This window comes from Empidonax traillii, unplaced genomic scaffold (genome assembly GCF_003031625.1).
Source record: "Empidonax traillii isolate 1590-97213 ecotype Southwest subspecies unplaced genomic scaffold, ASM303162v1 scaffold236:size2090792, whole genome shotgun sequence".
Classification (NCBI taxonomy): Eukaryota; Metazoa; Chordata; class Aves; order Passeriformes; family Tyrannidae; genus Empidonax; species Empidonax traillii.
The window spans coordinates 881,615-891,937 of NW_020955429.1; the positions used below are offsets into that span (position 1 = coordinate 881,615).

Genomic DNA, 10,323 nt, shown 5'->3' on the forward strand with positions numbered 1-10,323 from the left:
AGGCACAGATTACTGTCAGTTCTAACTACGGTGTGATGCAGATCTGCTCCAGGGTATGCGGTTCAGTGACAGTTTAAATCAGCCCCAACCTGTCCTCATCTCCCTGTGTGTTCCTGCCCCCTTCCCTGCACTGGTGCAGATGCTTGCCCGATTCCTTTGCCAAGTTGGTTCAGGGAATTAAATTGGCAGAAGACAACCCTCGCCAAAAAATAATGAATGGTTTTTTTGTTGGTTTAGCTCTCTGAACTGGCTTACAATGAGATTAGACAAATAGCAGCACCAATCAAGAAAGGGAACAAGAAGCACAAGTGTTGACCCAAGTCTTCTCATAATTTTGTTCTCTCCCATGGCTTTCCTGCTGGCATAAATGGGGAGTCATGCTCTCAGCCATGTGATCCTGCCACTTACTTGGCACCCATCCTAGCACTTAAATGGTTTCCAGGATGCTCTAGCTTAACTTGCTAACCTGGTGGAAAACTAGCCCCAGATCATTTTACATCTTTGGTTTATGAATTGAAATTGGCTCCACCAGTGCAAGAGAGAAGATAGAAAGAGCCATGTGAGGGAAAGTGGAGGAAAGGGAAAGGAGGAAGGGAAATGAAGCTTCCTCTTTTCAAAAGCAGCAAGTACTCTGGTTAGCTTAATTGTATAGCTTTGCTTTTAGATTGACATAAACCACTCTGAAACCACAGTTGATTGAGTTGATGAGCTCAACTTGATCTAAAACGGTTCTGGCCAAAGGGAAGTGATGGAAATCTGTAGCTGTGGGCACTATGCTGGACCTCCTGTTCTAGCAGTGGGTTGTACATACATCACTCAAGCCAGAAAAGAAACTGCACCTAAGCAGAAGAGTAGCTTAGAAACCAATAGATGCTGAAAATTTGATGTGGTTTGTGCTGCTGTAGGTATGGTTGCTTTAACGGTAGTAAGGACAGAAACTCAAATAAAAATTATGGATGAGCCCTTTAAGTGGTTCCCTTTATTTTAGTGCTGCTTACAGTGAGACACCTCTCTAAAAAAGGACTGAGACTTAAAAGGACATATTGACAGAAGTACTAGGGAAATGACAGACACCGTTACTCCTGCTAAATTTTGGACTGATAGCCCTGTAAAGCAGCCTTAAAAGAACCCTCACCAAACCCAAATATAGCTGCTTCAGCCACTTAATATGATCATTCTGAGACAGATTCATCTTTTCTGTAAATTGTAATGCTGTGACAAGGAACCTTTTGCTCATCATTCCTTCTATTTTTTTTCTTCCCAGAAATCTGATTTGGCTGTATAGAGATGAAGTAGCATATGTAGCATGTTTGACACTGTATGACAGGGCATGAAGCTTTGGAAAAGGAAGGTATGAATATCTGAATTACTAAAATAGTAAATACAGTTGAAGACTTAAAAATAAGTGTAGAAACCCCTGTTGAATCAGGCTGGAGATGTAGCTTTTCCCCCCTCACTTTCTTTGAGGGTTGGTAGGAAGTCACCATGTTTTTTGCAGTGAGCTCCTTCGCTGCTTGTTCTCTTTGTCCTTTCAGTGATTCGGTTTTATTTGAAAAATACCATGTGACTTAGTAATTTGTGCCTGACCATAACAGTGTGAAGTTGTGGCTTTATACTACTTGGATACAGCTGATAGGGAGAAGTATACACTGGATGCAGGTAGAAATGACTCAGATGTTTGAATCACTCATTTCTACATTATTAGTTAATACAGTCTACTGAATGGGAAATGAGATTCAAGTTTCTTACAGGAATTCTGTTTGTAGAGATTCCCTTCTGAGCATTCATAGTTTTTTCTTACCTGATGATCTTTGGTAGTTTGTCGCTGTTATTTGAATTTTCAAATGTAAGTTTAAATAGGTACTTTTTCCAGGGCTACAAAAAGAGATGGATATGCTGGTAAATGCTATCTCCCTTCCCTACCTGCTCTTCTAGGAGCGTTTCCCACCCCATCCTCCAATGGCATGCACATGTGCTTTGGGAAAAGTACCAGAAAGCTTGGGCTGGGGACAGCTTCTTCTAGCTCTTGGTTGTAGTAGCAGAAGACATTACTGCTTCTGGCTGTTGGACTTTCCTGTCCCCCTGCATCTGTTGGTGTGTCTTCCCTTTCAGGTACTGTCTAATCCATTTCATTTCAAATTAGCTGGGTTAGGAAAGGCTATGTGTGATCTGCGCTGCCTGAAGTAGCTCAGATAATTCAGACTGAAATCTGTGAGGGATCCTCTGACTTGCTTTGTCATCACACCTGAGAGTACAGTTCATGTTAATCAAATTTAGGGGTGGGCTGCCACTCAAAAGAAGATGGAACATAAGGAGGGTAAGTATTTAGCTATCCCTTTGTGGACTGTTTTCCATGACAGAGACTGTCAGAAATGTGTTGGGATTGTGTGAAGAAACTGGAGGTAGAAGGACAAAGGGAGCAGTAGCTTTCCACTTGTAACCTTGGTTTCTGAATGAGGGTGTCTGTTCACCGTGTGGGAAATGTGGCCCTTTTTGGCTATTACTAAACTTTCCAGTGATACTTTTCTGGTTTTATTGAATTTATGTTGATCTGAACTACACAGTGTAAATTGCTACAAGTATTTCCAGTATCTCAAGTGAAGCCTGTGACTCACGAGTCATTGCCCTTAAACTTTATCATTACGTGCTGTTCCATTTCAGCCAGAATATAGTTGAATTAGACAGCTTATGGCAACAAAGTTAGCTAAACTTGAGAGGGTAGGAGTGTCTTTTGGAACAGTGGAGAATTTACACTTCTGTGTGTTTAGTCTGAGGTCCAGTTTGTGCAGGTGGTACAAAGAGGGGCTGAACAGTCTGTTGTGTGTTGTTCTTTACCTCTGGCTCAGTCAGGTACTGGGCTGCAAATTCTTGGTGTTTGGGAATGTAATCAAAGGAACTACCCCTGTGCTTGCTCTGTTTTTACACTCTTTCCTAGGTGCCTGCTGTTGGAGAAGGGTCAGGTAGATGTTTGATCAGATGGTGTTTAGTTTTCTCTTTCAAACAAAAAGAAAACACTTTCCCACTCGTTTCCCAGTGCATTCTAAATTTTGTACCTGGCTCCTTTCCTGTCCTGAGGTACTCAGGAGCACCATAAAAGAGTTGAGGTAAAATGATGTGCCTTGTTTGCTCTGCACATTTCCAGCTCTGGGAGACAAGTGTGAGTTGCTCCAAGGGCTTTCCTACTAATTTCTTCCCTACCAGGGCACTGGAGAATTGGGAGCTCCTTTTGCTCTCTTTGTGCAGATAAGAGGGTGGGTGTTAATAATTCAGCCTCAGTTACTACTTCATGTAAAAGATCCACAACTGAGCAGATTCTCAACTCCTTGAGACCAATTCAGGGATTTGAGTGTGAGAATTATCCTACAGACAGGGACTGCAGAAATCTGTAACTTTTGAGCTAATTTTATTTCAAGTCTATTCCAGTCCATCACAGTGGGATGCAAGGGCATTGTACAGAATGTCTCCTCTCAGTTCTGAGAGATGAAAATGCTGTGGTTTATCATTATATGGTTTAATTTGGTTTGGACCCTAGTTGTAACATGGGTGCACCTTATTCTATGGTTCAGGTCAGTGATGCATAAGGGACTTGTTCCAAATATACTAAGGCATGACTAAAGGCTAGTGCCCCAAAACTTCCAGAGAATGTGCGTCTGCCATGCCTGCGTTAGAAAAAACTACTTGTTTAATATTGTTCTCAACACAGTCAACGTTGAAAATGGATCCAGGCACATCTTGTAACATTTTTTAAATGATATCTGTAGTAACCACAACTATTTCTGAACTAACAGCTAAATTTAACAGACATATCATTGTATTTAAAAGCTTTTACACTTAAGTTTTCTGCAATGATGGATTATGAACTCTCAACAGTGGGAAGAATTTGCTATAGGGAAGTTTGGATAAAGGCACAAGGAGTTAGAATAGTTGTGTGGCATTTTAAATCCCTGAACCTTTCTCAACTTGATTTGCTGGGGGAGAAAGGAGGGACAAGTAGTGTTTCTTTGTGTTGTGGTGTCTCTAGTCAAGTTTGCAAGCACTGTGGGCATCTCTAAAGGTCCTAGCAGAATATTTTCAGTTGTTGCTTCTGTTATAATAGTGATACATGAAGAGTATAAGAAAAAATACCACGTACAGAGGTGGGCCAGCACTTACATATTTGCATTCCCCTATCAAGTGTTAACATAAGCAAAAGTTAGGCTTAGCAGAAGGACTATTGAGGGTAACCTGATTCAACAAGTTCATTTTGGTTATATAAAAAGCTTTTAAAACTCTTGAGATAATCTATAAATTAGAAGCAACATTAGTTGCGCAAGGATTAGTTAATCTGTGAATCTTTCAAAAAGCAAAATCAGCTGCAGACAGTAGTTTTATTTTTCATCACTTATAAAGTGGTGATTTCATATTGTGTAAGTTAAAGCTAGAAATGCTGTGTTTACTAGTGAGGAAGGGAATGTCATTGCCATTTGTCCTATATTATTTCTATGCCAAACAGGTTTGTGAATTGTATAATACAGACACTTAAATTTATACTCCGTTGCAGAGAAGATGAGAATTCTGCATTTTTGATGTAACTCGTGTGAGGTTTTATCAAGTTCCTTAGTTTTCTGAGTTTGTGGCAGTTGTTTTAACTGTATTTGGTGTATTAGGATATATGGTTGGAGTCGTTACCACCAAAGGCAGCATCTGTCCCTAAGGTTTTTAAAAATGTGTGAAAGACTATTCATTTCCTTACGTTTCAATGGCAGGGAATAGATTGACACAGTCCATGATTTCCTTAAAATGTGTTTTCAACTCTAGTAATTTCTGAAGTATACAGCACATTGTGGAACATTAGTTAAACTTAGGATTTTTGTGGTGTCATTAAGATAATACTGAAGAGAGAGTCCTGTGGGGTACAGCTGTCTACCAATCATCACAATTTGAAACTCCTCCTTTTATTGTTTGTATTCTCTACTTTGTTGCTCATTTATTGACCCTCTTTATAAAGAGAGCAGAAGCTGGAGAGGCAGGTTTCTTCAGTGGTTTTGGTGTAATCAGTGAACTTGATATCAGTAGAGAAAGTGTCCTATGAAGGACATGAAGCCAATGTGGAGATGTGGTGCTGTTGTTTAATTGGTAACTAGGGCAGTTTTGTTTTCTTAGAAGCTAAAAAAATCCCCATCATTGTGTACTGAAACTGTTTGGACACATTGACTAATTAAGTGTAGTTGTTGTGGGAGTGTTCTTTGGTTCAGCAGTAATTTATAGATTGCTTATTAAGTATACTTAACTATACAGTGGGGTCTGTTTTTTAAAATTTGTTATGAAAACAATTTCTTTGGTGCTAATCAAACATGAGGTTGAATTGTGAAACACTGTCTGGTATTACTGACCTGCAACTCTTGACTTTTTTATTCAGCAAGTTAATATGAAGAAATTAATTTCCAGGTACACTTTCCTTATTTCAACTGGTATTTCATCTTGCAGCATCAAATGGGGCACCTGTGCATTTTATACTTAACTGCTGGTCAACAAACATAATTGTGATCTGATAAACTGGCAAAGGCTTTTTTGCGATTTTGTGTTTGTGAATAGTGAGGAGCTGGAAATAGCAGATAATTCCTCATGTAAAACAGGGCTGTTTAGAGGAAAAGGGATGACGTTTTTATTTACAAGAAGGCTACTCTGGGGCTGTTGTCGGAGCTCTGTGGATTTGAAGCGTTGCATTTAGCCAGTGCATGAAAACTGCGACTGGAGTCTGAAGGTGCTGCTGGTGCAGCCCTTGAACAAAAGGACTTGTGGGCTCCAAATGTGGAATATTCTCTTTATCAGTTAGTTCTGCTGCTGTGTGACAGTTCCAGTTTTGACTGTGTCTGGCTGGCTGAAGTAAGAACTGGAAAATGTTGGTGGAGGTTTTTTGTTCCCCCCCTCCCACCCCCCCCAATTCATGTCTAAACTTGTTGTGTATGTTTTGTTATATATGGCTGCAGTCATATGCATAGGAGAGGAAAACATGAAGAGAAGAATTACTCTACTGGAGAAATTGAGGAACACTGGGAGAGAATAATAATTTTTTCAATTAGACTCTTTTTATCACGTATATCAGAACTCTTTATACATGCTGGCGTGTTTAACAAGTCTCACACCAGGTGAACAAAACAAGAGGTATTGAAAAGGCAATCCACTTACAGCAATATCTTATTTCCTGTGTTGCTGGCTAGATTTTTGTTCGAATAAGAACATCTGTTTTGTGGCAGCACGGGTGCTCCTTGATTCTGCAGTGAAGGCAGTATTCTGTGCTTGATACTAGCTAGTTGCCATGGCAACAATTATGATGTCATGAATTCAGTACAGTGACTTCACTGCAGTGTATTTTATCTTTATTCTCAGTTTTCTTCAGATCTTTCTAGCAAACCAAAAAGCACCTACATGTCATAGTGTGACTTGTTTGTTATGTGATTCAACTGTACTGGTACAAAAAGTTTGCAGATAGGCATGAAGAGGAGAATGCATTTTTTTTTAATCACTCAAATGTGGTATTTTCATCTCAGAGAGAAATTGATTTTTAAAACTAAAAATGAGAGTAACAGTTTTGTCTCTTCTCACAGAATAATTTTGTTCAATCCTGGCTTGCCTTTCTTAGTCCTGTTCTCTATAGAAGCAGGTGAAATTTTTTTTTTTTTTTTGTCTCTTTTCATGGGTTTCTTGACCTGCAAATTGTAGCAGGAAACATCCTGCCCATCAGCCTTTGGAAATGGTCAGCTGTTTTCTGCTCTCTGAGCACTTCCATTTATCACCAGGTTGTGCACCTCCATTTCACAGGTAGCAGAGCTGACTATTCAGTGCAAACTCTGCCCTCTGTTGCTTTCTGCTAGTCAAAGAGAAGTGTTTAGCATTTTTTCCTATTTTTTGAAAATGATATGACTTACAAATTTAGCCCCAGTAAAAATGCCAGTAAAAACATTTGAGTTTGACTGGCCTGCATTTCTTTTGTTGACATAACTGTGTGTCTGTTTAGAACTGGCTTATTGGCTTAACTCAAAGGTTGCCTGAGACTCCTGGGCCGTCAGTCTTTACATTATCAGTGAACAGTGCAGAGTGGTAAAGTGGTATGCCAGGTATTTTTTTGTAAGGCTTTTTTTTGCCCTTGGTGAGTAAATGGTTCTTCACCTTTGACTTAGTTTGACAGAGGTAGTTTCTGTGCATAGATAATGCCTAAGTATGTTGTTGTAAGGCTGGAAAGCCTTTCTAATAACTGGAGAAACTGTAGGATGTGCTGATTTCTTCCCATGACTTATTGCTGCAGTGATCATTTGCATTAAATTATATTGAACATAAATCCATTTAGATGAGGTTAGAATTAAGTGGCCTCTTCATATTTTTCTCCTCTGAAGAAAGATGGAGACTTGAAAAGCACCCATTAGCAAATGGGAGGGTGTCATGGACAGCATGTAAGGAAGATGAAAAACAACAGGAAAAAAGAAGTTGCAGTTGTCTTTCTGCAGAAGAGGAATAATACCCTGTGTAGCCTGTCATTTGTGATAAACACATCATGGGAGTTGAATTGTGACATGCTGCAGCTGGAGTTAAAATGTGTGATTGAGATGTTTTTGTTAACGAGCTACTAATGGAGCAAACTACAAACTACTGTGGCAGGTACAGTTGTTCCCGTTACCTCAGTGCAGAGGCCCTATGCCTGAAGATTTCCTGGTTTATGTTGGGAACAGCTGTCCTTAGGAGCTCTTTTCCTTAATCAGCATAAATGTGCTGGTGATGGGGTAGCTTGTGGTAAATTCTCTAAATGCTTTTTCAAAATTGCAAACATTGTTATCTTGTTATAATGCCTGTGCACATGGAGGGGTTTAATTTACTTAAAGAATACTGGCATGATTTGATTTGTTAAAGCTTTTGGTCTTTAGACAGCTTAGAGTAGCCTTTTGTAATTTAGGCGTTGGGATTTGTTTGTTTTTTTCTGTTAATTTGTAAACCTGAAGGTTTTTCTAAATATGTACGTTTTTCAAGATGCAAATGGACATGGAACTAGAGGATCTCATCTAGGCTTTTTTTCCCACAGAAGGTTGGATCAGGTGATTTCTTCAGGTTTCTTCCAACCTGGGCTAGTCCAGGATTCTGGGATTGAGCTTTTTGAAGGATTAGGAGCTTTCTTAATGGCAAGCGAATATAAATGTGCACAAAAAAATTGCTAATTCAAAACTAACTTTTTAGTCATGTGGAGATTGGGTTACTCAGTTCCCAGCAGTATTTGCATGACTGAGTGTTGCATTTAGAAATAGTATTATGGTGGTTAATACCAGACTGAATATATATGGGATTTAAAGCTCAGGACTGCAGGTGTGTTGGCAATGGCAATTCTTCTGAAGAAGTGAAAGGGGAGTGTAGAAGTTTTTTTGAATGCTTAAGAAAAGCGAGCAAATCTACAATACTTCAGTGTGTGAAAATGAAAGGGAACTTGGAAGAGAAAAAGCACACCAAAATTTTACCATGTGAGTCCCTTGTTCTCTTTTATGAATGTGTGGGCATGTGGCCTGTGTGCAGCAGGAGGGCAGAAAGGAACCTGCTGCACTTGCCTCAAAATCAACATTTAAGAGGTTGGGATGATGATGTGGGAGTGAGCAACAACAAGAAAACACTACTACCCACCCACCTGTTTTCTTTTAGAATTACTGAATGAAACCACCTAAACTTTCAGTGTTCTGTTTTATTGCCCTCCAAATGCTTCTATGAGAACCAGTTGTGGTTTTGCCCACTGGGACTTGAAAAATAACTAAGCAAATTGGAATGGCCTCAGTTAGTGCTGTTGCTTCTACTTAAGAATACAACATAAACCAAGTACAGACCATTAGTGCTGAGTTCACATTACAGGCTTCTACATGTTCTTTTCATCCAGGGACTACAGAACTGACTTTTTAAGTTATTACCAGTACTGGTAGAGCATGGAAAAATGGCAATATTGGTGAAAGTGTGGGAAAGTATTCATCTTACATTTTGGGATAAAATGACAGACAGTGGTTTGAGTTTGTGTTTGTTCAGTGTCTAGGACTAATGTGTGTGGTTTGGTGCTATTTTGGTTGCAGCTTTGAAGAATTTTTCTCCAGGTCAGCAGTTTCAACTGGATTTCAGTGGAAAGAGTTAAAATGCTTGGATGTGTCTTTTTCCATTGCCTGCTTCACAGTCCAGAGCCAAATTTGGTTCAAAACTGAAAGGAGGAGTCAGCAGAAGAAAGTGGAGGATTGAAGGGCTCCTTGCTACTGTAGGAAGGTTGGGAGGCTGGAAGTGCCAGCGAGGTGTTTCCTGGGCAGTACCTAAACTTAGTCCTGCTCAGGGGTCCCTTCTGACCTATCAGCCTATCAGTGGATTCATCTGTCATCTTTCTGAATATCAGGTGACCGAACCAACCGGTCCTTTGCTGCTTCCAATCTGCCGGGGAAGGCTGTGAACAGCATCACAGGTAGATGTGTCCTGTCCTCTAACAGAAACTGTCTTTGGAGAACAGGGGTTTATTGGCTTCATAAACTGCTACATCTCTTGCAAAGACCTATAAAGAAAATTCTATATGTCGCCTTTCAAAGCTGTAGGAGTTTGAAATGTATTGTTTTGAAAGCAATTGGGAGAATCTTCAGCAGTACGGAGGGGCTGGCCTTAGCAAGCATATATTAAAACTGTTACAGATGAGCTTTCAATTAAAAATTTGCATTAATTGGCACCCGTGTGAAAACCTCCATGACAAATTTGTAAATGGAGATAGGTGGGTGGTTCCCTCCCACACCTAGGTCTGTGACAGGGAGTGCTGTGGGATGTGGGGTGACATGGTTATCTTGGCCTCAGCAGGCTGCCTGGTTCCCTTTTGCTGCAGCTCTGATTCAGATTACCCAGCAGTCCCTGTGCTTTGCTATGATCAAACGATACAGCCCTCACGGAAAAATGTGCTACTCAAAGCTCTGTGTGGCTCCTGTAGCCAACTTGATCTATACAATGGGAAATAGGAAAGCCTTCTTTATCTGATTAAACAGCCAACTTTGGCATGAAATCTCCTTTTTAAAATCAACTTGCTGGAAGTGCTATGACAATAAAAATGTCTTTTTTTTTCTTCCTCTTGTTGTGAAAGCAGAAAAATTGACTGATGCTTCCTCGTTTCATGTATTACTGCCAGCGCCTTCTCTGACATTCTTTGAGTTTAATCATCAGATGTGATGTCCTGGTTGTACTTAAGCACAGAACTTTTCAGTTCACTGTTAACTGCCAGCATCTGTGTTACCTGAGGGTTTGTTCATGGTGACCTCAACTATTGTTTCTTCTTCCTTGCTATATTAGTGTTAAATGAAT

At 39.9% G+C, this 10,323-nt stretch overlaps 1 long non-coding RNA gene across 1 annotated transcript; it reads right to left on the reverse strand.

The window, feature by feature from the left end:
* Positions 1-1,283: 1,283 nt before the first annotated feature.
* On the reverse strand, positions 1,284-6,268 carry LOC114059649. The gene is made up of 3 exons (XR_003571710.1): positions 6,169-6,268; positions 2,836-2,942; positions 1,284-1,875 (listed from the first exon to the last, which is right to left on the reverse strand). It is a non-coding gene; the product is annotated as an uncharacterized LOC114059649 (long non-coding RNA).
* Between the last annotated feature and the right edge of the window lie 4,055 nt (positions 6,269-10,323).